The sequence below is a fragment of the Macaca mulatta genome, chromosome 11 (genome assembly GCF_049350105.2).
Source record: "Macaca mulatta isolate MMU2019108-1 chromosome 11, T2T-MMU8v2.0, whole genome shotgun sequence".
NCBI classification, from domain to species: Eukaryota; Metazoa; Chordata; class Mammalia; order Primates; family Cercopithecidae; genus Macaca; species Macaca mulatta.
Genome location: NC_133416.1, coordinates 70792621 through 70806737, shown reverse-complemented (window position 1 = coordinate 70806737; position 14117 = coordinate 70792621). Strand labels below are relative to the sequence as shown.

General features: G+C 35.8%; 1 long non-coding RNA gene across 2 annotated transcripts in view; it reads left to right on the top strand.

Annotated features, from left to right (window-relative positions):
• LOC114670881 (uncharacterized) overlaps nucleotides 1–14117 on the top strand; it is a 355785-nt gene that overhangs the window by 56854 nt on the left and 284814 nt on the right. The window contains exons 2-3 of one of the 2 annotated variants that reach the window (XR_013401198.1): nucleotides 10330–10443; nucleotides 13912–13932. This is a non-coding gene — a long non-coding RNA (uncharacterized LOC114670881). Of the gene's footprint in view, nucleotides 1–10329; nucleotides 10444–13911; nucleotides 13963–14117 lie in introns of those variants that run through there. The other variant, XR_013401197.1, reaches the window with a different exon arrangement.

The following is a 14117-nucleotide window of genomic DNA, read 5'->3' as shown; positions in this document are numbered from 1 at the left end:
CTACCTAGTGAAAAGATATCATTCAAAATAAAATAGTAAGCTCAATGTATAGAAACATCAAAAAAGATTCCTTTCCATAGTACCAACTTCTACTTTTCTATTGTTTTTAAAATCAACACTTTTATTATAGAAGTAGCACATTGTAGTGAAAATAATTAGATCATATAAAAGATCATTAAGATGAAAACAAAATTATGATAAAAATTCACTCTTAAAATTTGAATATATATCTCAAGTTTTTTTCTGTGAATACAGCGATACGATTTTTACATATGCCACTTTGTAACTAGCTTTTTGAACTAACAGCATATAATGAACTTTTTTATTGCTTTTTTATTTTTAATATTCTTAAAAAGGATACAGTGGTTAATTCTACAAAAGATGAGAACTATTCCTTGCCAGATGTAATTGGTAGAAACATGCAGATGAACAAGGTTGCAGGTTAAATGTGTAGAGTTGGTGGTTGCAAGATGAAGGGATTGTCATCTTATGGCCTTAGTTTTTGTAATGATGTAGACTACAGGCAAAGTTGCTAGCTGAGAATAAGGAGAAGGGAGGAAAAGTAAGTGCCGTGAGGGGAGTAAGAGAGCAGACTTGCTTGAGAGAGAGTAGGATTGCTAGATAAATTTGACAGGTCATATGAGGTTTGAGATGACTGATGTGAAGTGAGTTTACTCAGGTGTATGGTTTTGTCCAACTCTTTTCAGATGCTGAAATGTAAATAACAGAGAAGGCAGAGGATTCACAGACAACTAAAGAATGTGTTCAGATTGTCTTTGTTGGAGGCTTATCAGTTGACAAGTAACTATCTGTAGGCTATTCCATGTGGGGCAATGTTAGGCACTAAGAAAAATGCAAAATAGAAGAAAAGATTTCCTGTGAAGATATTAGAGTCTAAATGAGAGATAATGCCTATCCAAGAAATAAGTCAACAAGAAGGCATCGGTATAAGGATTTTGTAATGAAAGATTATTTGAATTCCCTCATAGGTAAGAGAAAAAGTGAGTTTGGGGAATTTGGGGGTTCAGTGCACAGTGAAGGGAATATTTACTGGAAATCCTTCCTGAATGATGCAGGAAGTCAATGGCATCAGGGAAATGCACGTAAGAACACAAACTTGAATCTCAAGGAGAAGAAAATTTTTAAAAATGGCTCCATTATTTTCCAGGACTAGTTTACTACTCATATGTAGGTACTGGTCAATTCACTTACGTCAAGATTACTTTCTTACTGTCATCTTAGGATAGTGTCATGTATTGGTTAAGTGTACAGATTTTCGGTTAGAGAAGTCTAGGTTCAATAAAAACTCTACCACTTATTAACTTACCAATCTTGTACCACAAACCATGGGGAGTTTGAGATTTTTATGCCACTTTCAAGCTAGCAAGTTAGACTGCCACAATTTTATGGAGACTGGCAGAAGACAAGAGACTCTGGAATCAGTGACAAAGGACTCATAGCAAGCAGATGGTATGAGCTTCATGTCAGCCTAGTTTCCCCTTGCCCCCATGTTTCAGGGAAAGTGACACAGCCACCACAGTAGTTTGTGTTATAGCTGGGGGATCCTGAGTTTAGGAAACCTGAATCTCTTTTAAGGGGGCTGCCAGAAAGCCTGCCCAACTTTTGCCCCAGAGGAGGACAATATTATTATTTACTATTTTTTAAAAATTTACTTTAAGTTCTGGAATCCATGTGCTGAACATGCAGGTTTGTGACATAGGTATACATGTGCCATGGTGGCTTGCTGCACCATCAGCCCATCATCTAGGTTTTAAGCCCCACATGCATTAGGTATTTGTCTTAATGCTGTCCCTCCCGCTTCCCCGCCATGCCCCAGGCCATGGTGTGTGATGTTCCCCTCCCTGTGTCCATGTGTTCTCATTGTTCAACTCCCACTTATAAGTGAGAACATGCAGTGTTTGGTTTTCTGTTCCTGTGTTAGTTTGCTGTGAATAATGGCTTCCAGCTTCGTCCATGTCCCTGCAAAAGACATGAACTCATTCTTTTTAATGGCTGCATAGTATTCCATGGTATACATGTGCCACAGTGTCTTTATTCCAGTCTATCATTGATGGGCATTTGGGTTGGTTCCAAGTCTTTGCTATTGTAAATAGTGGAAGGACATTATTTTTATCATCCTGAAAAGCAAGCAAATCTATCCTGTGCTCCAGCAGGAGATCCTATTGCTAACTTCCATGGTTATTTGCTATACAATTTTCCTAAAAAAGATAGTCCAGAACAAATGCTGCCAAACCTCTTTTCAGAAGAAATGCAGAATTGTGAGAAACATTAGCTGTCCCCCAAAACCTTTACAAAACACCTTGACTTCTCAGAATGATCAAACCCTCCAATTAGTTTCCAACTAGAACACTGAGGCCTCAAGCAGCAAGTACTCAGAGGAATATATGAAGCTAGAGGCCTTAACACATAGATGGAGTATTTTTTTCCTTGGTTCTCTGATCTGTGAAAACAGAGGTGATAACTATTCTGTAGTATTATTTAACCAGCTAATGTTAAATCATTAAATCAGCCAGTGTAGGAATCTGTCCTGAATTTATTATGCATCCTAAAATATTAGTGTTTCTTCCCTTCAACTAGAATTAGGATCCATTCTTGAGAAACTGAGATGAGTACATAGGTTTTTTGAATCTTCATGCTTCTTCTTAAATTTCTGTCATATTTATCTTCATTTCTATTGCAGAGTTCTTACATGTTTGACCCTTGGAGAATTTTATATTCCCTGAGTTTAAGTCATTTTCATTTAAAGCCTGAATAGTGTATAGAACTGAAAAGAAAACCTAGATATAATTTTGTCCTAACTCACTATTTTATAGGTATGGGACTATTATCTTCGATTCAATAGGCTAAAGTAAATTTTAAAAATTCTTTTGTTTAAAATATTCATAATTTCCTAATATCTATGCCAAGCCTATTTGACAATTTAAAATATCAGGAGGACTAACTCAAAGTTAAGATAGATTAAAACACAAACATATATATATTGCTGAAATGTAGAACTGCAATAAGATACCATTTATTGGCTCACTTAAATAAAATAATTGTGACAGAAACAAGTTCAGTTTTCTCAGCTAAAGATGGGGAATATAACAAAACTTGCCTTAGAGCAAGAGTTGACTGAGATAAAAAGGACTTTGTAATTTACTAATTGCAAAGTTTTACAAAGATATTCTTCTGTGTTTTTAGAAATAAATATTTGTGAAAAACAAGAAATACAGCATTAAATGTGATAACGAATAAGAAAGTATCTTGAAAAGTGTAAATTTGTTATGTAAATCTAAGTTATGGAGACTGTAGAAATACCAAATGTCACCACTTTAAGTAATTGGTACCTTAAACTATATAAGAGAAGCCCCATTTTTTGGTTTACTTTCAAAACTTTTGACCATAACAAAATAACATCATATAAGTCATAGGTTGGTCAGGAAAACAAACATGTCTAGATGTTTCAAGCAAGAGTGGATTTGAAATAGGATATTATAGCACCAGGAGAAAGGCTGGGGCAATAAAGACCAAAGAAAGTTGCAGTTTGCTTTTGGGAAATCAGAAAGATGCAGAGATAATTGAAAAATGTCAGGAATGATCTTGGTGGCCAGTACCATCAAAGTGAATGATTTGCAAAGCCCCTACTAGCTTAGCTGCTGCAGAGCTTCCTGTTGGCTCTCTTCTGAAGCCCATACTTGTGTCTGCTGCTCCAAGGGAGCAACAATAGTTTTTGCTTCTTTTTTGCCTTCTGCATCTCATGGGTGTTTCTCATTGGAAGAATCTAAAATGAATTCTGCTGGCAAGGGATTCTGGAAAGTATAGCTGTTAGGTGTCCGGTGTATAAAATTTGAAGGGGGGTATAGATGAAGTGGGAACAAATACTAGTAGAGGTGGACAAACAAACAACTCACAAAAAACATGCCATCATCAAAACACTGATATAGCAAAGTGAGTATCACATTTATACCCACTCATTATCATAAACTGAATCCCATCCAACCACAGGTTTGAGACCAGCCTGGGCAACATGGTGAACCCCATCTCCAGTTAAAATACAAAAAATTAGCTGGGCATGGTGATGTGCACCTGTAGTCCCAGCTACTCAGGAAGGTGAAGTTGGAGGATTGCTTGAGCCAGGGAGGTGGAGGTTGTGGTAAGCCGAGATTGCACCACTGCACTCCAGCCTGGGTGATTGAGTGAGATCCTGTCTCAAAAAACAAAACAAAACAAAACAAAAACTGGGGGGTGGGGGGTGTACAAATTTATTTGCCAGCAAATAGAGTAGGATTCCTATTGCTCCACATTTTCAGCAACACATGTAAGAGTTTAAAATTACTGTTAATCTGCTGGGAGAGTAATATCTAATTGTGAATGTGATTTGTATTACCCTGGCTGCTGATAAGTAAAAGATAACCCAGTATGAAAATGAGCAAAACATTTCACCAGACACTTCACAAGGAAGGAAGGCAAATGTCCTTTTTCAGGTCCCAGAACATGAACTCTTCCTGTCTCGCATCATTTGCACATTCTCCTATCACCCAGGCTGCTCTCTTCTCCCTGCTCCGTGTGTGGCTGGCTTTTTCTTGTCCTTCAGTGTTTAGCTCTCTCTGAAAGACCATTTTTAGCCATCTTATCTAAATGTGTCCCTTCCCTGATTTTCCTCATCAGGATATCTAATGTTTTGCTTGGTACCATTTATCACAATTTTTGTACTTATATATTTGTTTTCTTGTTTCTCTTTCTTTTGCTAAATAATAAGTGCTGCAAGGGATAAGACTATGCCTATCCAGTTCATGATGCTATCCCATTTTGAATGGTGCATAGTAGATGCTTCATAAATATTTGTCTAAAAATTGAATGAAATCACTTGTGATTGAAAACAAAGATAAATTAAACTTTAATCTTTTTCTTATAGTTTATGCTTAAATAAATTCCATATGTAGTAAAGAGAGTTAAATATTAATAGTGATATCCTCAAAGTGTTAGAAGACTAATATATAGGAGACAATTTTTCTAAGCAGTTATCATAAAGGAAAAGGTTGATGAAACAGCCTAGCTAAAGATTAAAATTTTCTATTACATAAAAACTTCATAAATAACATTCAAAGACAGATAACTAAAAAAATTTTGCTAAATATATAATAAGTACTATATAAATTATATATATGATAAATTTAAGAAAATAAAAAAATCTCAGTATTCAGCTAGAAAAATGCTAGCAGACAGTTGTAAAAATAGATGTGGCCCAATAAAGGAATTTTCTAGAAAAAGATATAGATTCAATGAACATATTAAGAGATGCTTAACTTCTTTTGGAATTATATATCTCAGGTGAAACAGAAAAAGTTCAATTCAAAGAAATAATATTATATAGGAAAGGATAAAAAGAATAATTATATTTGTTTTGGTGCAGTGAGAACAAAAATGGGTCCTTTTATATCTTCTTTTTGGGAGTTTAAATTGTGATAACTTCTCTATATTAAAGTTGACTGGAACAGTATCCTCTTATAGCCAGGCATTTATTCTTTGTATACATCAGACGAACAAATGATGATACATATGTAGGACTGTGTAAAATTATGAAAAATCAGGACTATCTTAAATGATTATTAGAAGGGCATAGTTTAACTAAATTATGGTATACAACTATAAGATAGAGTAGTATACAGCCACTATAATGTGGTTGGTATTTGTGCCACGGAAAAATATGCACAATTTATATGTACATATATTGTGTATATATACACACAATATATGTATATATACTCAATATATATACACACACACTGCAAAGTCTTTTTTCAGCTACTATATATATATATGCATACATATACTATTTATATACATATATACACACACCACACACAATATATATTCAACAACATAGAATAGCTATACATATATACATACATACATATGTGTATAGCTATTCTATGTTATTGCTGTTTTGTAAAGTTGCCATTTTGCCTGTCTAAGCATTATCATCCATCCATGTATTAAAAATCATGGTTATCTTTGGGTACTATATTTATAGCTAATTGTACCATTTCTATATGAACATTATATAATATATTATGTAACATAAGCAAACAAATATATAGCATAATCCCCCAAACCCAATATAACTATTTTCACTTAAAAAAGAGAAGTGAGAGTATACAGGATGCAAAATTATGTTTTGTATGAAAAGCACAAAATGTATACATATATGAAAAATAATACCTAAAAACATTGGAAGTTTCTTAACTGTTTAAGAAATAAGAGTTTTCTGTTTCTTTTTGGTATGTATTTAATCCACTCATTGTAGTTCCCTCACTGTAAAAAATACACTTGAAATTTCTCATGAGAAAGCTGATTCTCAATTTCCTGTATAGTTTTGGCTTTAGTCACCAGTATGGCATACGTGACTATTTCAGAACTTCCATTTAAGCAAATAAGAAACTTCATAGATACTTAAGAACCATTACAAAGAAATCTTGGATTTTTGTCAAACTTTAAATACAGTCTTTTCAGTTTTATTTCAAGTCTTAGAGAAAACCCACACATATATATTTATTTTTTGTCTTAGGTGAGTAAGTTCATATCCTGCTGGACAATTGGGATGTTTATTTTTTCCCAGATTTATAAGCAAAGTTCAGCTTCCTTGAACCTTGTGGGCTGGAGGTCACTTTAAGTTTCCCAATAATGTTCCTTAATATTGTACAGTCAAAAGCTAAATGAAACACACTGGGAAGCTTTTCTAGCCCTGCTCTAAATGGCTGGTGAAAGTTGTCAAAGCGTGGTCTCTAGAGCTGATTTTAAATATTGATCCTGACACTGACTGTGAGATCTGAGGCTAGCTCCTTAAAGTTTTTGTCCCTTATTTTTCTCTTTTTAAAGTGGGCATAATATTGTACTTATTTTATTAGGTTATTATGAGAATTAAGAGGGAAAAGGCCACAACAATAAGCAATTTCTGGAAGATATGAAACAGATGAAGAAGATATAATCCTATATAAGTAAAGGAAATAAAATGTGAGTTTTCCCGGAAGAATCCCAGAATAACCCCAACTCCAGTTGAGTATGGATAAAGGCCAGGGTGATGGACAGTCAACGTTTTAATTAAAGAGTGGAATAACAGTTGTGTTCATTCCCCCACTCTCAGGTCAAAGCCCACTAGTAAAAGTTCTCTGAAGTGGGAGTTTTGATGCCAAAGATACCTTGAAAGAGTGCTTAAGCCTCATTGTAAAATTTAAATGTCCACCTACAAATATATAAACAGGATTAGGTAATTAAAAATTAGCAGTTATTTGAGAAAAGTCAATATCGTGAGGGAGAGGCTCAGATTCAAGAAATAGGAAAAGAAATGCCCCAAGTGAACAGAGTTAATACAGGGAAAAGAGAAAATTTTAGAATAAACAAAATAAGTATCCTAGAGATTTGAAGCATACTTTGTCCATAAAAAAGAAAAGTATATTATGAGAAAGAAGCAATTTTCTTGGAAGTTAAAAACTTTCTGATAAAAAAGAGAAAGAAATAACCGAGCTATATAGCAGAGTGGACATTATTGAAGACTGCATTACTGGACTGGGTGATGATTCAGAGTGCTACATCCAGAGCTGAAAGCAAAAAGCCAAGGCAAACACATGTGACAGCAAAGATAAGTGTCATGGAGGGTAGATCTAGAGAAACATATGGTTTTATGGAGATATTGAGAAAGAACAGTGTGGGGAAAATGAACAAATAATCGAGGAAGTAGAATAATGACTCTAATCTTTAGATTGAAGAGATCCTCTGACTGGTGGGTAGAAGGATTCAGGGTGGTAGGGGGCGGGGACAGCACATCTATGCCTATAAACAGCATGGTGACATGTCTGAACGCCAAAGATAAAGAAAATGGCAAGAGCTACAAGAAATAAAATGCAAAGTGCCTATCATAAAAATATCAAACTAAATCACACTACTCATTAATAACACCAGATGCATGAAGATAAGGTAGTGATACCCTCAAAACTTGAGACAGTGCTATTATTTTAGCCAATACCTTTATACAGAAAATTGGTGTTCAAATGTGAAAGTAAAATAAAGACATCTGCAGACTTGTTAGTCTCAGAAAGTTTACCATCTAAATAGTCTTTAGGAGAATTCCTTGAGGCAGGAATCCAGAAAAATCCGGGAAAAGTAAAAATAAATTGAAAAAAGGGGAATTTGTGATATAAAGATATTATTAAAGTGGTTGTGAAGATGTGTTAAGGAGAGAAAAAAGTCAAAACCCTGAGATTTTTTTCCCTCAAAACCTGCTCATTAATGTCTTTTGATAAAGAAAAGAGAGAGAAAGGAAGAAACAAAAAAGAAAGTAAAAAAGGGAAATTGCCAGAAATAGAATGAATAACTAGAGAAAACAAAGAACCAATGAATAGCCCCCACCTCACCCCAAAGTCCTGATTAATCCAACCTGAAAGAAAAAAGAGAGCAAAACATAAACAATCAGAACATGAAACAAAACGGCAGGAATAAGGCACAGCTTAGACATTACAGTGAACAACGATGATCACAGAAATTGTCAAATAGAGTTAACAAACAAATGAGCAGGAAGTTTGAAAATAAAAACAGGAACAATAAAACAGCAAAATGATAATAAAGTTCCAGTAATATTAAAATTAGGAAAAACATTCATGGTGGAAAGGATTGCATGGCATCGTGCCATTATGTTAATTATAATACAGTATGAGGTGTTTGTATCTTTATGCAAAAATTACACAGCAAAAATGTTAAGAATACAAAGAGATTTTTAAAAGCCTTTTATGTTAGTTTTCATCATTGCTGTAACAAATTATCACAAATTTAGTGGCTAACAACACCACAAATTTACTATCTGATTCTCTAGAAGTCTAAAATGGGTCTCACTGGGCTAAAAGCAAGGTGTCCTCAGGGCTGTATTCATTTTCGGAGGCTCTGAGAGAAAATAACAATGACGGTATATTGTTGACAGTATTTTCCATAGTGCTGTGTCCTTGCCCTTCCCAGCTTCCAGCAGCCTCCCACATTTCTTGACTTATGGCCCACTTCTTCCATCATCTACTTTTCAGAGCCTTTCTGATTACACTGGATCTATCCAGATAATCCAGGATAATCTCCTTTTTTTTTTTTTTTTTTTTTTTTTGAGACAGTCTTGCTCTGTTGCCTAGACTGGAGTGCAGTAGCAGTGATCATAGCTTATTGCGGCCTTGACTTCCCCGGCTCAAGCAATTCTCCCATCGCAGTCACCTGAGTAGCTGGGAGTACAGGTATGCACCACCACATCTGGCTGATTTTTTTCATTTTTTGTAGAGACAGAGTCTCATTAAGTTGTCCTGGTTGGTCTGGAACTCCTGGGCTCAAGCAATCACCCACCTCAGCCTCCCAAAGTGGTGGGATAACAGGCGTGAGCCACCATGCCTGGCCAATCTCCCTATTTTAAGGTCAGCCTTTTCACAATCTTAATTCCAACTGAAACCTAATTCTTCTTTGCCATGTAAAGTAACACATTGACAGTTTTCAGGGATTAAGATATGTACGTCTTTGGGGGACCATTATTCTGCCTACCCCAACTCTGTTCTCAGAAATAGACAAATTCAGAAAATTAAAAATATAATTATAGGGGATTTCAATAACAAAACATTTGAATTAATATCTAATGAAGAATTTTGTCTTGAACAGAGAATGAATATTATTTGCAAACACCTATGGAACACAAATATATTTGATCATATATTTGTTCGTAAAGAAAATCTCAATAAAAATAATTAAAGCCCACATTCTCTGAACTTATAGCAATGTAGACAGATTAATAATAAAAATATAGGATAAAATATATTCAAGTTAAAAAAACTGAAACACTTTTCTAAATAAATTGTTGTTTAAAGGGGATGTAAAGGCTGATATTACAGACCATCTAGAAAACATGACAAATTAAAATAAAAATGTATTCAGAGAAATGTCTATAACTTTATATGCAATTACTTGAAAAAAAGAAAAATGGAATAGCTGAGCATTCTAATTAGAATCAAGAAAAGTAATTAAAACATGCTAGGAAAGCATTAATTATAAAAAATAATAAAATAGAAAACAAAAAGCAATCAAAGCTGGTTGGCTCTTTGCAAACATCAGTAAGTGAGACATTCTTTGGAACACACTTAGAGAAATAATAAAAGAAAAAGTATGAAAGAGAATATAAAGTACATAATGGGACTTCCTTTTCCATAGTGGCTTAGGTTAGTTTGCCACTTTCCTGTTGTAAACTATTAAAAATGCTGGATGAAAAATGTAAACTCTTTTCTTTCTCTTCTCTTCTTTTTTTTGAGACAGGGTCTTGCTCTGTTACCCACGCTGAAGAGCAGTGGTGTGATCACAGCTCACTGGAGCCTCAAACTCCTGGGCTTACGTGATTCTTTCACCTCAGCCTCCCCAGAATCTAGGACTGTAAGTGTACACCACCATGCCTGGCTACTTTTCAGAATTTTTTTTTTTTTTTGTGGAGATGGGGTCTCACTATGTTGCCCAGGCTCTTCTTGAACTCCTGGCTTCAAGCAATCCTCCTGCCTTGGCCTCCCAAATGTTGGGATTACAGGCATAAGCCACAGCACCCAGCCTACTATATTATTAAAAAGCACTAAAAATCTGACAAAATAGTAAAAAGACATCAGGCCAAGGTTGAAGAGGATTTGGGAAGTCGGAGAGATAAGGGGAGTAGAGACTTTGTCCTCAGGGTTTTGCCCATTGTTGTCAATTTGAATACCGGCTGTCACAGCTTCCCAGGAAAAGCAAACAGAAATCAAAGCCCAATAATTGCTCAACGTAGGATGTCTAATAAGTGACTGCCCTCACATTAAATTGTGAACCCAAAGAGCCATACTCTCAGGGCAAAAAGGAACTAGTAGTATACTAGCACTCAAGAAGCTGGGCAGCCCCCAAATTATATCACCTGGGAGGTCCAAAATATGTCAAGCCACAAATGTAATTTACAATGGTATCAGACTAATATGCTCCAAGGACACTATAAGATCTTCTCTGGAGAAATATATTTTCATTCCAGGCTTCAAGTTATTTCTACGAATAATACTTTATTTATTTATTTATTTATTTATTTATTTATTTACTTACTTACTTACTTATTTTGAGACAGAGTCTCACTCTGTCACCCAGGCTGAAGTGCAGTGGTGTGATCTCGGCTCACTGCAACCTCCGCCTCCCAAGTTCAAGCAATTCTCCCTGCCTCAGCCTCCTGAGTAGCTGGGATTATAGGAGCTGCTACCATGCCCAGCTAATTTTTTTTATTTTTTAGTAGAGATAAGGTTTTGCCATATTGGCCAGGCTGGTCTTGAACTCCTGACCTCAGGTGATCCACCAGCCTTGGCCTCCCAAAGTGCTGGGATTACAGGTGTGAGCCGCCATGCCCCGCCTTTTTAGGGTATTACAGCATACAGCATATAATAGCATACAGCATATACTCAAAGACAACACAAAGAAACAAAGTATTACCAATTAGAACCAGCAGACACTATTATCAAAAGAAATCATGCAAATCTATAGATACTGGAATTATGACAGTCTATAAAACAACACTATTTACTGTTTAAATAAAAGCCAAAATGAAACTGGATTCAGGGGATAGAAATCTATCAAATGTGATCTAGCAGATTTGAAAATGAATCAAATAGAACAAGTTAGTCAAACCTAGATAAAATTTTATGTACAGAAAGATAAGGCCAAAAAAATTATGCAGAATGAATCAGAAAGTGAAAAAGATGAGAGGAAAATGGTGAAGAAACAATGCTAGGTAAGATCTTAAGGACTAACATGAACTTAACTCCGCATTTCAGAAAGAGTGGAGAGAAATAATAGGTAGGAGGTAGGAGGACATTCAGAGAAAATTTTTGAGGAATAATGAAAGCCAACAATCAACAAGTTTTTTTTTTTTTTTTAAATACTTTAAGTTCTAGGGTACATGTGCATAACGTGCAGGTTTGTTACATATGTATACTTGTGCCATGTTGGTGTGCTGCACCCATCAACTCGTCATTTACATCAGGTATAACTCCCAATGCCATCCCTCCCCCCTCCCCCCTCCCCATAATAGGCCCCGGTGTGTGATGTTCCCCTTCCCGAATCCAAGTGATCTCATTGTTCAGTTCCCACCTATGAGTGAGAACATGCGGTGTTTGGTTTTCTGTTCTTGGAATAGTTTGCTGAGAATGATGGTTTCCAGCTGCATCCATGTCCCTACAAAGGACACAAACTCATCCTTTTTGATGGCTGCATAGTATTCCATGGTGTATATGTGCCACATTTTCTTAATCCAGTCTGTCACTGATGGACATGTGGGTTGATTCCAAGTCTTTGCTATTGTGAATAGTGCCGCAATAAACATACATGTGCATGTGTCTTTATAGCAGCATGATTTATAATCCTTTGGGTATATACCCAGTAATGGGATGGCTGTGTCAAATGGTATTTCTAGTTCTAGATCCTTGAGGAATCACCATACTGTTTTCCACAATGGTTGAACTAGTTTGCAATCCCACCAACAGTGTAAAAGTGTTCCTATTCCTCCACATCCTCTCCAGCACCTGTTGTTTCCTGACTTTTTAATGATCGCCATTCTAACTGGTGTGAGATGGTATCTCATTGTGGTTTTGATTTGCATTTCTCTGATGGCCAGTGATGATGAGCATTTTTTTGTGTGTTTGTTGGCTGTATGCATGTCTTCTTTTGAGAAATGTCTATCCATATCTTTTGCCCACTTTTTGATGGGATTGTTTGTTTTTTTTCTTGTAAATTTGTTTGAGTTCTTTGTAGGTTCTGGATATTAGCCCTTTGTCAGATGAGTAGATTGCAAAAATTTTCTCCCATTCTGTAGGTTGCCTGTTCACTCTGATGGTAGTTTCTTTTGCTGTGCAGAAGCTCTTTAGTTTAATTAGATCCCATTTGTCAATTTTGGCTTTTGTTGCCGTTGCTTTTGGTGTTTTAGACAACAATCAACAAGTTTTTAAAGACAGCGTCTCATTCTGTCACCCAGGCTGGAGTGCAGTGGTGAAATCTCGGCTCACTGCAACCTCTGCTCCTGGGTTAAGTGATTCTCCTGCCTCAGCTTCCTGAGTAGCTGGGATTGCAGGCATGTACCATCACACCCAGATAATTTTTGTATTTTCAGCAGAGACAGGGTCTCACCATGTTGGCCAGGCTGGTCTCAAACTCCTGGCCTCAAGTGATCTGCCTGCCTCAGCCTCTCATTGTGCTGGGATTACAGGCAATCAATAGGCTTAAGCACAACAAATCATGAGTAGGGTAAATACAATGAAATACACAGTGTAATAAAGCTACAGAAAAAATATGATTTAGAGAAAAATGATTCTGTTTAGTGGATTAAGGGTTAGACTGACAGTCAACTTCTTGATAGCACAATAGAAACTGGAAGTTAGGAGGCAGTAGATTGATAACCTCAGTGCACAGAGAAGCAAGTAACTGCCAGCTCTGAGTGTCTATACCCAGTGGAAGTATTTTGTAAAAGAGAAGGTGAAATAAAAACATTTTAAAATAAAAATATATAATCTGTCACTTGAGAAATTTCTAAAGATGTACATAAGATGGAAGGACAGAGATTCCAGAGGGGAGGACTGGGATGCAGGAAAGAATGAAAAAGAAACAGGTAAAGATGTCACTAAATTTAAAGGGGCACTGACTTTATAAACAAAAATAGTAATGTCTATGGGGCTAAATGTGATTATTTATCGTGTGTACATATAGTGATGATAATGATGATGGTAATAATGACCATCATTTAATGCTTAGTACATGCCAGAGATTGTGCTAGGTGCTTCTATTACATCATCTCAGTGAATCCTCATACCAACCCCTGGGGAAGGTATAATTGTTATTTCTATTTTGCAGGTAAGGAACAGAAAGATAAAGAGATTGCGACTTACCTGAGGTCACACACCGGTAAGCAGTGGAGCTGGTACTTTGGTTCCAGAATCTATGCTCCTAACTATGCTATGCTGCTTCTTATTTCATCTGGAAGAGTGTATACATACATGCTTAAAATTAATAAGAGTTTAGCAAGTTTGATGGATACAAAAATTAATTTATTTCTATGA